This window comes from Pleurodeles waltl, chromosome 3_1 (genome assembly GCF_031143425.1).
Source record: "Pleurodeles waltl isolate 20211129_DDA chromosome 3_1, aPleWal1.hap1.20221129, whole genome shotgun sequence".
Classification (NCBI taxonomy): Eukaryota; Metazoa; Chordata; class Amphibia; order Caudata; family Salamandridae; genus Pleurodeles; species Pleurodeles waltl.
Window position 1 is genome coordinate 571015907 of NC_090440.1, and position 15887 is coordinate 571031793.

The following is a 15887-nucleotide window of genomic DNA, read 5'->3' on the forward strand; positions in this document are numbered from 1 at the left end:
ACTACTTTCTAGTGGCTATTCCCTATTTGTCACTGCCACTCCCACATTTATACCTAGAATGTAGAACTACTTGTCTGTAGATCTATGCCTTCTAACTGGTGAACTCCTCATATGACAGATTGGACAGGCGCAAACAAACCTATGTGGACTGCATTTGTGAGTACATAAAGTAGCACCACAGAAGTACTACTACATGTGCTCAGAATTGCCTTTATAGATTGACTGGGCACTAGAATTCACAGTGTAGCCAACTATACTGCAGAAAGCAGGCACATACTCATTTGCATGGCTTCTCATATTTATTCTCTAAGAACAGTAACCATTAGAAAGGTCAAAGTGTTATTGGGTTACATGTCTTCCTGCATCCTGCTTCTGCCACAATGCTGCCTCTCATGAAGGCAATCCAAGACCAGTTAAACATGAGGTTGCAGGAAGTCACCACAGACTGGGATGACACTGGCATGGACACTCTGCAATTTACTATAGCAATCCAGTGCTGGCTGAAAAGTATTGTAGGCCAAGTACTATCTACATCCACTCTGCAGCTCTCTCCCATAATACACATGGCACGCTGACATCATTACATTGAAAGTGTAAGTGAAATGAGCGGATTGTCTCATTTCACTTTCACTGCTTCAGTTCTCAGAACATATCTCACACCCTGAGCACCGAAGCACATGGGAGAGGTTTCTTTGGAACGGGGAGAATTTCCCCTTTCCAATGGTACCTTTCCCTAGTGGATCCCTGCTTGGGAATTGCCACAGGACACCAGGGAGTTGTCTTTAGTTGGGGAGAGCAGCCCCTTAAGCAAGGGTCACTCCCCCTTGTTGGGACCACATTTTGGCTGTTTACTACCCTCCTGGGGCAGTAAACAGCCAAAATGTGGTTGTATTTGTAGATCGATCTGCCCCCGGGGGTGGCACAAAATCACTAGGCACCAGGGATTTATAAAAATACATGGTGGGGAGCAGTCCCTCGGCAAGGATTACTCCCCATTTTGGGGGAATTATTTTGGCCATTTTCTGCCCTCCCGGGGGGCAGATTGAGCATATTTTTAGGCCGATCCACCCCTGAGGGGGAGAGAAAACCACTAGACACTCAGGGTTTATAAAAATACATGTTGGGGAGTAGCTCATTGGGCAAGGGTCAGTCCCCATTATGAGGGCATTCATTTGGCCATTTTCTGCCCCTAGGGGCAAATCAGCCATATTTGTATCCTTCTACCCCCTCAAGTGGGGAAGAAAACCACTAGACACCAGGGATTTACACATAATACATGTCAGGAAGCGGCCCCTTGGGCAAGGGCATGTGCTTCCTCTCAAAAATATAGTAGGAAACAGGCAATGCTAGCAACAGGAAAAGATCCAACCAAGCTCAATAGGTGTCCCCATGCAAGGGCTCCCATTGTCCTTAATTTGGTTCTTTCCTGTCATAGTCACTAGCCCCAGTCACACAAGTGGTGCAGCATTTTTATCAGCACAAGAGAGGCAATGGTGGGTGGTAGAAATTGGGTGGATTCCTACAGATTCTGGAAGTTTCCATAACAGAAATGTGAGGAAACTGTGTGATTTCAGGTAAAGTTAAAGGTTTGCATGGCATTGTGGGGAGAAACAAACTCAAGAGAGTCACATAAGTCACCCCATCCTGGATTCCACTAGATGTCTAGTTTTAAAAAATTTACAGGTTTGCTAAGCAAAAAACAGGTTAGTTTTGATTGGAAAAAATGTGATGTATCCATGTTGAGTTTTGGGTTGTTTCCTGAGTGGGCACTAGGCCTACCCACGCAAGTGAGGTGCCATTTTTATCAGAAGACTTAGGGGAATTTTGGGTGGAATTTATGTTGTGGCTCCCTGTAGGTTCCAGAACCTTCCACCACAGAAATGTGAAGAAAATGTGTTTTTTTAGTCAAAGTTTGAGGTTTGCAAGGTGTTTCGGGCAACACACCCTGGGGAGAGCCACACAAGTCACCCCATGCTGGATTTCCCTAAGTGTCAAGTTTTCACAAATTTACAAGTTTGCTAGGTTTCCCTAGGTGCCAGCTGAGCTAGGGCCCAAAACCCACAGTTACCCACTTTATAAAAAATGGGTCAGTTTGGAATGGAAACGTTTTATATAACCCTGCTGCATTTTGGACCATTTCCTGTCGCAGATTGAGCCTACCCACACAAGTGAGGTACCATTTTTATTAGAAGACTTAGGAGAATGCTGGGTGGAAGTAAGTTTGTGGATCCCTGCAGATTCCAGAACGTTCTATCTGTAGTCAAGGTTTGAAGTTTATATGGGATTCTGGGTAAAACTACCTGGCGAGAGCCATGCAAGTCACCCTATATTGGATTCCCCTAGATGTCAAATTTTCAAAAATGTACATATGCCAGCTGATCTATGGACCAAAAACCACAGCTACCCACATTGCAAAAAAACAGGCCAGTTTTGAGTGGAAAAATTTGATGTAGCCATGTTGCATTTTGGGCTGTTTCCTGTTGCGGTTACTAGACCTACCCACACAAATGAAGTACCATTTTTTATCAGAAGACCTAGAGGAACGCTGGCAGGGGCATAGCTTGGTCAGTAAGATTGGGGGGTGGGCTTCAGATTTCCCAACAATTACGATGACATGTAATGATGAAATCGATTAGACTACAAGTAGGGCACATGAGAGGGATTTAGGAGGCATTGTAAAGGGAGAGGAATGTGGATTGGTAGGTGTACTATGTCAGAGAAACGCAACTTTTGTAAAATAATCAACATTTGTGAGGCCTTTCAAAACAGAGATGAGAGTGTGTGTATTTTTGCCAGCGTGTGCATGCAAAAAACCCGGGTGAAACCCAACAGACAACTCACCATACCTGACTGAAAGCACCTGCACCCAAATATTATTCAGAAAATAAATGTATTAAGGGGATGTAACAACCCAAATGCCTTCCTCTGAAGCTAAAACCCTGAATGCTGGATGGAAGGAAGCTTGTGCCTTCCTGCAGATTCCAGAACCTTTTATCACAAAAATGTGAGGAAAGTGCATGTTTATAGTCAGGTTTTAGGGGTAGCAAGGGATTCTAGGTAGCAAAACCTAGGGAGAGCCAAGCAAGTCACCCCATCTTGGATTCCCGTAGGTGTCTAGTTTTCAAAAATGTACAGGTGCTGGCTGAGCTAGGGCCCAAACTCCACAGCTAGACACATGCAAAAAAGGGTCAGTTATCAGTGGAAAAATGTGATGTAGTCATGTTGCATTTTGGGCCGTTTCTTGTTGCGGGCACTAGGACTACCCACACAAGTGAGGTACCATTTTTATCAAGAGACTTAAGGGAACACAGAATTGTAGAGCAAGTGTTATTACCAATTATATTTCTCTGCAATTGTACCTTCCAAATGTGACACTGTGTAATAAAGAAGACATTTTGAGAAATGCCCTCTAATTCACATGCTAGTATGGGTACCCACAAATCAAGAGATGAGCAAATAACCCTTGCTTCCAAGCTCCATATCTTGTGCCCATTTCGGAAATACACTGGTTTCCTGGATAGTTATTTTTTTCCTATTGATATTTTACCGTATGAATTGCTCTATTCCTGGTAGACAATGAAAAACAATTCCAACGTGCAACTCATTTATTGGCTCTGGTTACCTCGAGTTCTTGGAAACCCCAGAAACCCTAATTATCCAAGCAAGCGGAAGGGTCTAGCAGATGTAATGGTATGTTGCTTTTGTAAATTGGCCATCATGATGAGAAGTTACAAATTAAAATGTTGTCTCAAATGGCCATTTTTTCCTACAATATGTTTTTATTTCAACACTTAGGCCCTCATTATGACATTGGCGGTAAATCCCACTTCCTGCCATGCTGACTGCCGCCAACATAATACCGTTGCGGCGGATAACCGCCAACCATATTATGACACACACATACCAATCCGTCACTCTACAGCTACACACACAAGTCTGCCAGCCCAAAGGTCAGTGATAAACTGGCGGTAGCAAAACCCACACCATTATGCCAAAAAAACAACACCCATCACATTATGACCCACGAATCACTGCGGCGGACATTCAATGGCAGTAAACCATTGGCGGTACATACCGCTGCACTCAAAATACACACACACATATAAAACTACACCACGTAGGTCAATTTAAACTACACAAACCTGACACCCATACACAAAGCACACCCACACACCCACACCACTATAAAACACACACCCACAGTAGCCACAATGCTTTACAAATGAAAAGCATTGCCACCAGAGAGAGATACAGCAAGAGCATCTACACTACCAGAGCCACATAACACCATCACCTATACACCACCCACGCACCTTACATCGCACACCCCAACACATCACCCCACACACCCTCACCCAGACCACTCACACTACACCCATGGCATCACAACAACACCCCAGGTTCTCAAAGGAGGAGCTAAGGGTCATGGTGGAGGAAATCATCTGGGTAGAGCCACAGGTATTTGGATCACAGGTGCAGCAGACATCCATTGCTAGGAAGATGGAGCTATGGCGGGGAATCGTGGACAGGGTCAATGCTGTGGGACAGCACCCCAGGACAAGGGATAACATCAGGAAGAGGTGGAACAACCTACAGGGGAAGGTGTGTTCCGTGGCACCAAGACACCAGCTCGCAGTACAGAGGACTGGTGGTGGACCCCCACCTCCTCCCCCACAACTTACAACATGGGAGGAGCAAGTCTTGGCAATCATGCATCCTGAGGGGCTGGCAGGAGTAGGAGGAAGACTGGACTCTGGTAAGTCAAATCTCTATTACTATCACCCTCTCTACCTGCATGCCATCACAACTCCCCACCCTTACCCTCACTCCCATCACTCCACCACCTCCCACATATCCCACCATCACAACCCACTCATCCCAATACCAAGCCCTGCATGCAGCACCAATGCATGGACACCCCTCACAGACCTGCATGGACTCCTATCACCACTGCATGCACACTGGAGAGAATCACCTAGCCCACCAACTAACAACTCACACAAGGCAAATCTGCCAGGGCAATAGCAACCATAGAGGGCAACACACCCATGCACAATATGTCACACACAGAAACAATAACACTGCAGTTACATCCCCACAGGTATCCCAGCCGATGTCACCGGAGAAGAGGTGCCAGCAACATCTAGTCCCCCCACAGAAGAGGCCCACAGTGATGACAGCAGCTCTGATCGCCTGGATCTGGATGACCAACCTGGCCCATCAGGGATCTCCGGACTGTTGGTTACCCAGGCACAGTCTCACACCACCACAGAGCCTCCCCCTCAGGAAACACCACCACAGCACCCACCCAGCGGGCCCATACCTCTGTCCCCAGGACACGTGAATCAGCAGTGTGTCCACCACTACAGGGACCCCAGGCCACCCCACAAACACAGGACGATCAGGGACCTGGGGTCAGTGGGTACACGGTTCAGGGGACAGAGGCACAGCACAACAGGGAAGCTGGGAGGACTGCTGTGCGACGGGGGGAGGACAGGCCCAGGGAACCGACTCTCCAGGAGGCCCTCACTGCGATCCTGGGAGCATACCAACATTCCCAGGATAGGCTGGGGCAGATACTGGACAAGTTGCAGGAGAACATGCGGCTATAGGAGGGACAGTACCTGGGGATCAGGGAGGACTTGAAGGACATCAACACCACCCTGGTCTCCATTGCAGGGGTGCTGGCTGACATGGCCAACACTATGAGGGAGGCAGTAGCACACTACTGGGCCCCTGACACTAGCCAAACCGATGAACAGCCCTCCACCTCCGCTGCTGCTAGTGGACAGGAGGCCCGGCCACAGTACCAACAGGCCACCAGCACCCCTCGCCCTGCAGAAGGAGAACCACCCCGCAAACGTTCCCTGCGATCCTGGCAGAAACCAGAGACTATTGCCAAGACCCCCGCCAGGAAATAAGACTCTCCTGATTGTCACCCTTGTGTCCCACTCTGTCACCCTGTCCACCTTGAACTGCCATTGCTCCCCTTCCTATGCCCCCTTGGACAATGCACCTGTGATACACATAGAGTGGACTCTATCCTGGACTTTTCTCCATCATCACCCCAGCCCATTGCACTTCCCCCTCTACATCTTAGCACTAAAATAAACACCCTTTGAAAAAATACAAGTATGGAGTATGTCAAATGATTTAAGTATGTATTTGTTTATCAAGGTTTAAACATTGCAATTCAACTGTACAGTAATGTATACAAAGGAAAGACCTGTAGTTGGCTGCAGTGAACACACCAGGAGCGATAGTGGGCACCAATATCTCCAAATAGAGATGCCAAAGGGTACAGTGAGTGGCCATAGAAGTGGGGGTGAGTGTTTGCATTGTTCAGCACTCCGTCCATCATCCTTTTGTGTTGCCATAGAAGTGGGGAAACAGCCTGCCAGTGACAATCTCAAACACAAAACTGTCAATTAAATGTGAAGTTGCACTGTCTTACCTGTGTGTCATTGGAAGTATTGATGAATAATTGTACTTATGTTGTCCTCATCCTCATCCTCTGCCTCCTCATCCTCACTGTCCACAGGGTCCACGGCTGCCACACGGCCCTCTCCAGCCTCCTCCTCCTGCAGAAAAGGCACCTGGTGACACAAGGCAAGGTTGTGCAACATACAGCGTGCCACAATGATCTGGCAGACCTTCCTGGGTGAGTAGCACAGGAATCCACCAGTTAAATGGAGGCAACGAAACCTGGCCTTAAGGAGGCCAAAGGTCCTCTCTATAATTCTTCTTGTTTTGCCCATGTGCCTAATTGTAACGTTCCTCTGCCCTTGTCCTGGGATTCCTCACAGGGGTCAGTAGCCATGAGAGGTTGGTGTGACGAGAGTCACCTGCAAATATCGAGGGACAACTGTTAGCCACACACTAACCCTTAGAGCCCAAACCATACCCTTACACCAACATATACTGGGTGGGAACCAGGGCTCACCTATTAGCCACACCCTGTGCCTTTGGACTTGAGCCATCACATTTAGGATGCTGCTATTCCTCAGGATAAAGGCATCATGCACAGACCCAGCATTGACGTGGGATATGTACTGGTCCACCTGGCATACCATCTGCACATTCATGGAGTGAAAGCTCTTTCGATTTCTGAACACCTGTTCATTTCTCCGGGGGGGACAAATGCAATATGTGTTCCATCAATAGCCCCAATAATGTTGGGGATATGTCCCATTGCATAGAAATCAGCTTTCACTGTGGCCAAATCCTCCAGCTGGGGGAAAACAAATGTAGCTGCACATGTGTTTAATCAGGGCAGACAACACTCTGGTCAGTACTTTTGAGAACAATGGCTGAGACATTCCTGCTCCCAAGCCCACTGTCACTTGGAAGGAGCCAGTTGCCAGGAAATGGAGCACTGATAGCACTTGCACAAGAGGGGGGAATCCCAGTGGGGTGACAGATAGCAGAGATTAGGTCTGGCTCCAATTGGGCACACAGCTCTGTGATTGTGGCCCTGTCAAGTCTATAGGTGAGGATAATGTGCCTGTCCTCCATTGTTGCCAAGTCCACCAGGGGTCTGTACACGGGGGATGTCTCCATCTCCTATTCATCCACAGCGGTTGCAAATAAAGGGGTAAAATAGTGAGCAGCTGGTCATTATCGCCTAATTCCAACCACTACAGTTCAATGCATGATGTGATTGTAACAGTATTTTGTTGGAGATGTCCAAATGACCTGCCCCCCCCTGAAATGGCGTCCGCCTGTCCTGTATGGATGGACAGGTGGAAATGAGGTAATTCCGCTGACATTGTGCACCGTTGCGGAAGGTGGTTGAGAACAGCCGTGCAACTCCTCATTGGTTAACATTGGGCCCTATGGGGTACAGTGGCCAATGGTGATGTATGCCGGCGGTGACCGTACGCACCGCCGTGGATGTGACCACCATTTTCTAGCTGTGCACTCACTTGCTACCTGACCTTCAACAGGAGAGGACCTACATTGCATGTGCTGCTGTGACCTATGTCTGGAACTGACCATGGCTCATGTGACTGGGGAAAGGGGCCCTGCCTGTCAGAGTCACCAGATCCTCGGGGTCTGTGCACGTTCCCAACACTTCCACCACAAGACAGCTCCAATACTCTGATTAGATTTATCACAGAGTCTAAGAGAGTCCAAGTGGGGAAAAGGGGATTAGGACGGGAACAGCTGGGAAGGAGACCTGTAGGAAGCAAAAGGTTAAAACACAAAATCAAAATTACATCTCATGAAATCAGTACCATGCTACAACTCTAAGCTTTGTCTTTTCCCAAAAAAAAACATGAACAACCCTAGAATAGTCCTAAAACTGACTAGGCTTTAGATGACCGAATACCTGAGGAGGAAACAGGAAAAGTTAAATAGGACTTTCAGATTCAAGTACTTTCTTTAGCATGAGAATCAGGAAACACTCTGAGCAATTTCTAAACAACCATATGAATCTCCTTTTAAGAATACATATCAGGAACACACAGCATTACATCTAGAACTCTGGTATTGTTGTGTTCATCTCAGAAAAAACATTGGAAAGTGAATTGCGCACATTGCAGATTTTTATATGAGTATTAAACACCATAAATGATTGTGCACCATGAAATCACACAACGTAGATTCAAGGAATAAATCACGCGACGTGTCAACTTTAAATGCTACCAAGAAAATGTCTTAGAATGGTAGCGCACAGTAATTGACATTATACATGAGGAAAGAATTGCGCGTCTTGCCGATTCAAATGCCACCATACAAATGCCAAGAAATGGTAGCGCACAATAAACAACATGAAAAGCACTCAGGGAAAAAATCGCGCGTCTTGTCGATTCAAATGCCACCATGCAAATGCCAAGAAATGGTAGCGCACAATGAATAACATGAAAAAACACTCAAGGAAAGAATCGCGTGTGTTGCCGATTTGAATGCCACCATGTAAATGCCAGAAAATGGTAGCGCACAATGAACAACAAAATTAAATGCTCATGAAACGAGTTGCACGTCTTGCCAACTCGTAAAACATCATGTAAATGTCAAGAAATATCAGCGCGCAATGAACAACAAAGTAATAACGAAGTCAAATCTTTATAGAATAAATTGCGCATCCTCCCTATTTGTAAACCACCATACAAATGTCAAACAAATGGCAGCGCACAAGTAATCTGTTATTAGTTTTAAATTTAAATCAAGAATATGAAAATTCTCATTTACGGTGTTAGGAAAATGTCCAAACGCCGTCTTACCGCCTGGAAACAGTGATCACCAATGAGAGATGAGTGCAGAAGACTGGAAAATCCAAATAGGCCACCGGGACAGGAGCTCAGGAAGAAGCTGCTGCTCTGCACCGGGACCTCTGAATAGTGAGCACTGGAAGTTGGGCTGACTCTCTTTTATAGAGTCTTGGCCCAGCCTAGGAACCACACCCAGGCATGTTGCAGGGAAAGTCTCTAGAAGGCCCTGGAAAGGGACCACACCCTAACACACTCTGAATGTCTGCAGCAATACATTGCAAATGTACAGTATTTATATGCACTTTAAAAATGAATCTTTTGGATGGAATTCTGCAATGCAAAAGGTTAAACAATAACATATCATCACAATGCATAAATTACATTATCTTGCGAGTGTTGGGTTTTTGCATTCTAGATGCCCGTAGAGCGCGCACTGTCCTGGTGTTGACACTGCCTTTCACCTTGGCGGAGTTGGAGCGACTGGTGGATGGTTTCCTACCCAGTACCGAATGCTGTATGGACCTCCAGACCAACAGGTGAATACACCGTGAGTACGATGCATGGTGCGTGAATGCATGGAGCCCTGTGTGTGAAGGCCTCATGTAGGGGGTGGGTGGTGGATGGGCCCTGGGCATCGTGCAGCATGCATGGTCGGCCATGTCTGTGCTAATGGGGATGGGAAGGGGCATGGTGGGCCATGAGTGTAACAGGCAGGACGGTCCGTCTAATACCTTTCCCTGTGTCTATTTCCCTGCAGGTCAGCGCCCATCAAAAGAAGGGTATATGGCGTGCCATCGCCAAGGACGTGCGGACCCTGGGGGTCTACAGCAAGCAGAACACCCACTTTCGGAAATGATGGGAGGACCTGAGGCGCTCGGCACGGAAGACCGCGGAGGCCCAGCTGGGGATGGCCTCCTAACGAGGAAGGGGTGCCCATTGAACCCTGACCCCCCTGATGGCCTGCATACTGACGGTGGCCTATCTGGAGCTAGATGGGCGCTTGGGGGCATCACAGCAGCCACAAGGGGATGAGTACAGTGCCCCAGTATACAACTTGCGACTGGTAGGGTGGTATCTGGGTGGGGGGCCTGTGGGTGCCCCTAGGCCAGACCTGGAATTGCAGGGTAGGTCCCATGTTGGGCAGGGTTCTGATGTGAAAGTACTCCAACCAAGCTAGTAGGCATCCACTATTGGGCAAGGGTCTGTGGGTCTCAGGTATGCTGTAAGTGGCATTAGGTGTCCCTATCCAGGAGGGTGGCCATCCCCTTTGCCCCAGGCACATCAGGCCCTGCCCCAGTTAGCCCTGCTGTCCTAAGTGAGGAGGTTATGACCTTCTGCTATCCATCTCTGTTGGGCATTCAACCATTGTGAATGCCATCCAGGGGCTGGCAGCCCAAATGCAAGAGACAAATGCACTCCTGGAGGGCATTCACACTGGCTTGGCGGCTCAACAGAGATCAGTCCAGGCCCTGGCCTCCTCTCTGATGGCAGCCATTGTCCCTGTTTCCAGCCTCCCTCCTCCAACTTCCTCTTCCCAATCCCATTCCCCTCAACCCCAACCTATCCCAGGCACACAGTCAGACCAGCATGCACCCAGGACAACACACAAGAGTGGACATGGCAAACATAAGCACCACACTTCATCCCACAAACACCATCCAGAAGCAAACATACCAACATCCACTGCCTCCACTGTAGCCCCCTCTTCCTTGTCCTCCACCTCCCTTCCAATTTCGTCTCCACTCACACCTGCATGCACTACATCCTCATCCACTACCCCCATCACCAGCCCACGCCCCTCACTGGCAGTCACCACCCCCACTTCCATGCACATGTCCCCTGTGTCCTCTCCCATTGTGTCTGTGCCCCCTCCTCCCAAAGTACACAAACGCAAGCACTCAAATACCCAACAGCCATCCACCTCACAACAGCATCCAGCCCATGCACCTGCACCCAAACACAGCAGACAGACCACCACTCCCTCTTCCTCCACTCCCAAACCATCTCCCTCTTCCCACCCCAATGTCCCTAAGAAGCTTTTCTTCTCCACGATTGACCTCTTCCCTACCCCTCCCCCCCTTCCCTCACGTCAGGCCAGGGCAGTCAAAACCCAGACAAGCACCTCAGCCACCCAGTCCACGGGCACAGTAGTGTCCCCAACTACTCCAGGTGAGAAAGGATCCCCGCCACCAGCCGGGCAGACAGACAGGGTGCCACCCCCAAGAGCGTCGAGCAAGGAGTCAGCCCCAGCTGCAGGATGGAATGTCAAGGAGGCAGCACCAGCTGCAGGACGGAAGGGCAAGGAGGCAGCACCAGCTGCAGGACGGAAGGGCAAGGAGGCAGCCCCAGCTGCAGAAAGAAGGGGCAAGGGGCCTGCAACAGCAGGCAGTAGAGACAAGGAGCCTGGTGCAGGGACTCAGTCGGAGCCCACACCACAAACCATGGTGGTGCAGCTGTCTGAGGCTGCAGGGGAAGAGCTGGAGCCTCCCCCCACCACTGCCAGCGCCGCCACCAGCACTGCCGCCAGCAGCAGCAGCCCCAGTGGGCAGCCGTCCGAGGCTGCAGGGAGGGATAGAGCCTCCCCCCACCACTGCCAGCACCGCCATCAGCACCGTCACTAACACCACTGCCAGCAGCAGCAGTCCCAGTGGGCAGCCGTCTGAGGCTGCAGGGGAAGGGCTGGAGCCTCCCCCCACCACTGCCAATTCCACCAACAGCACTACCACTACCACCACTGAGCAGCCGTCACCGCTGGCGAACAGTGTGTAGTCCTGCCTTCATGGGCTGTTGTGAGGCCTGGCCCCAGCAAATCCTGTGGGTCTGACACCCAGGTGAGAGAGTGTGACCTTGCACTCCCCAAGATCTGCATCACAGGGCACAATGCTCCCTCCAGAACCAGTAGAAGAAGCCATCCATTCACCCCATCCTCCACAGGATGAAGCTCACTGGGCCATCCACTCACCCCATCCTCCACAGGATGAAGCTCACTGGGCACAATGCCCTCTCCAGAACCAGTGGAAGAAGCCATCCACTCACCCCATCCTCCACAGGACGAAGCTCACTGGGCACAATGCCCCCTGCAGAACCAGTGGAAGAAGCCATCCACCCACGCCATCCTCCACAGGACAAAGCTCACTGGGCACAATGCCCCCTCCAGAACCAGTGGAAGAAGCCATTCACTCACCCCATCCTCCACAGGACGAATCTCACTGGGCACAATGCCCCCTCCAAAACCAGTGGAAGAAGCCATCCACTCACCCCATTCTCCACAGGATGAAGTTCACTTGGCACAATGCCCTCTCCAGAACCAGTGGGCAAGTCACCCACTTGAGAGACTGTGGCCTTGCACTCCCGAGGACCAAGCACAGGGCATGTTGCCCCCTCCAGAGCCAGTGGGCAAGTCACCCATTGAGAGTCTGTGGCCTTGCACACCCCAAGACCAAGCACAGGGCATGTTGCCCCCTCCAGAGCCAGTGGGCAAGTCACCCACTTGAGAGACTGTGGCCCTTGCACTCCCCAGGACACAGTGATGGGCATGTTGCCCCCTCCAGGACCAACGGCGTTGTACCATCTTCCTTCTGAGGTGCCCACCCATTCCCCGTACCCCTGAGGTGCCTGGCTATTTTTGACCTGATCCTCCTGCAGTGTTCTCTCCGTGTTGTTGCAGGAGTGAGGTGGGGCCTTGGACTATGTGATGTGGCCCTGTGGGCCACAGACATTGAGGACTGGGCAGTGTCCCTACATGTGTAAATATGTATATACTTGTTGATTTGGGTGCAAGTATTTATAGTATTTTATCTTATTACACTCACTTTAATCTATTAATTTTGTCCTTGCATTATTCCTGAGGGGTACGGGGTGAATATGTAATGTTACTGCATCTGCTTGTGTGTATGTTGTTGGGGGTGGAGGTGTTGCGTATTAGTGTCACTCTCTTTTTCCTCCCCTCCTCCCCTGTGTGCTAGGCGGCAGTACTCACCGTGGTCGGCTTTGCCAGCATTGGTGTTCGTAGTGGAACAGAAGGTAGAAGAGCATGGGGAACACATGCAACTCGGGCTCCATGGCAGCGTGGTTCTTCCTTGAGTATCCAGAGGTGAGTCCACCAGGCTTTTGATGTTGTTGGTACCACCCCAGAAAAGGTGGCGGCTTGGTGTGTCATAATACAGTGGGTGGAACATTGTCTTCCGTCTGGCTGTAGGCGGTTACAGCCATGGTGCCTGTTGATTTCACCCTGGTGGTCAGTGTGTTAAAGTGGCTGTCTGTGTGAGCAGTTTCCGCTGTGGTCATAATTTCATATTTATTACTGCCGTCCTGTTGGCAGTATTACTGCCACTTTATCACCAACCGCTACAGTTGTAATGAGGGCCTTAGGGCCTGATTACGAGTTTGGCGGTCGGACCACCAGTCCGCCACCGCGGCAGTCCCAAGTACACTGTCGAGTTGGTGGTCTTTCACATGCTTTATTACAATCCATGCAGCCTGAACTGCTGACTGCGTCGACAGAGTGTGTACCACCTGAGAAGCGGCGGACTGCAATGTTAGCTATTCGCCATCAGGGCAATGTGTTCCCACTGAGCAGACTACAAAAACACAGTGGCACTGGTGGTTCCCTGGCAGCGGTTCACTGGCGGTGGTCAATGCTGTGGTACACGCTCAGCAAAGCACCATAACAGTGGCCATTGGATGGAGACTAATACAACACACCTGATGTTCATTTGCAAAGTGAATACACCTGCAAATCACACTATAAAACACATCCGATTCCAGTCCATGATCCTTTGCCGCTCCACTGCAGCACAGCCATTTGGACACAACATTTTGGTGAGAGAAGGCAGGCCTATTCTTTTCCCCATTCCTATTAATACCCATCACACATCTTGCCAGCAATTTTTTCTCATCCCTTTGTGTAGTCTTAGTTGGACTGTCACTGACTTTAATTTGGGTATATGTCACAGCACAGAAACCCACGCTTTTCAGAGGCAGAGTTGACAGCTGTGGTGGATGAAATCATAACAGTAGAGCCACAGTTCTTTGGAGCCCAAGTCCAAAATATCACTATTAGTCAGAAAAGGGAAATGTGGGCCAGAATAGTTGTCAGGATGAATGCAGTAGGCACCACCTTGCGCACACATCAGGAAAGTAGGAAGAGGTGGAACAACCAGAAGGGGAAGGTGCATTCCCTGGCCTCCAAGCAACACCTGGAGGTCAACAGGGCTGGTGGCAGTCCACCCAGCAACCCAATCAGATGGTTTTGCTGGAGGAAAATACCTTTGCCATCCTGCATCCTGGAGGCTTGCCAGGAATACCTGGGGGAGTAGACTGGTAAGTTGCATCTCACTAACTGTCACTAAACCTCAATATCCTGTCTGCCCCCAATTCAGCTTTTAACATTGTGTTGTCCACCTAGTTTCCTAGCGTGTAATCCACAAAGTAGCAGAGAGTTTGTCTTATAATTGTCAATGTGCGTTGTTGCGGATAAGTTCACATGTATCAATTACACACACATGCCTCTTGTTGCAATGGTGCCTGTAAGGGTAGTCCCCCATAAAATCCTATTTCAGGACCCATTATATGTGTCAATCGGTAACTAGATGGTCCACCCCAAATGGTGTTTGTGAATGGGTGTGTTACACTAACTATTTTGTAAGTGTTGGCAAGTAGACATTGAAAAGACTACAACTATCATGAGCCCTTGTTTTTTCAAATAAAAAATATAACAAAAATAGAATTTAGACCATTCTCCCTGGTGTGGCATATCACAACTGATGTCCTTTTCACATGGAGTGAGCAATCAGCATACAATGCTCAAATCAGAAGCATTTCTGCCTACTTTGCTTTATGTTGTCCTGGTCTACTCAACTGAAACAATTGATGGAATGAGTGACATCATACTTAGTGTGTGTGCCAATGTTTTACAAGGCATGAAGTCAACTCAGCTGTCAAGAAACTGCATATAAACCATTGTCTCTGCACTGGTCACATGATGACTAATGTGAAATGTACAACCAAGTTGTGTGATCGCTTGTATTGTACACATCCAGGCCTTTGGAATTGTCATATATACATGTTAACTCTTCAGTGTGTTGGCTAGAATGTAGGGGAGATGTCATTTCATCCCTCAATACAAAACGTAAACACCTCATGACATCTAATGAGCTGCATAATTTAAGTATATGTTTTTAACGTCTACAAATGTTCGTCAACATGTTTAAGACCACTGAAGTACATAGTAACCTATATCTATATTTTCTTCTCCCAGGTTTCTACTTACTGTATCACAAAAGTTTAGGATGTAGACAACACACTTCCACCAATAACATTGTTATCTATTTCACAACAGGTTATCTGGCAGAACACCTGGCCAGAACTTCCAGACAGAGCTGATACCCACACCACCCCAAGACCAAGGCTTCAGGGATGACAACACTCCTGGTGATCTGGATGAGGATGATGGTGCTGGGCCATCTGGTCAGCCTGGGCAGACATCAACTGCAGAGTTAGGCCACTGGGAAAACTCACACCCAGGACACCATCGACCAGATCTTGGGAGCCTATCAGGAGTACCAAGATGTGATGGTCCAGGTACTCAATGAACTGAGGGAGATGAAGCAGCTGTAGAGGGACATACACAATCAGATGGTGGCCCATAACTTCAACATGGACTCATCAATA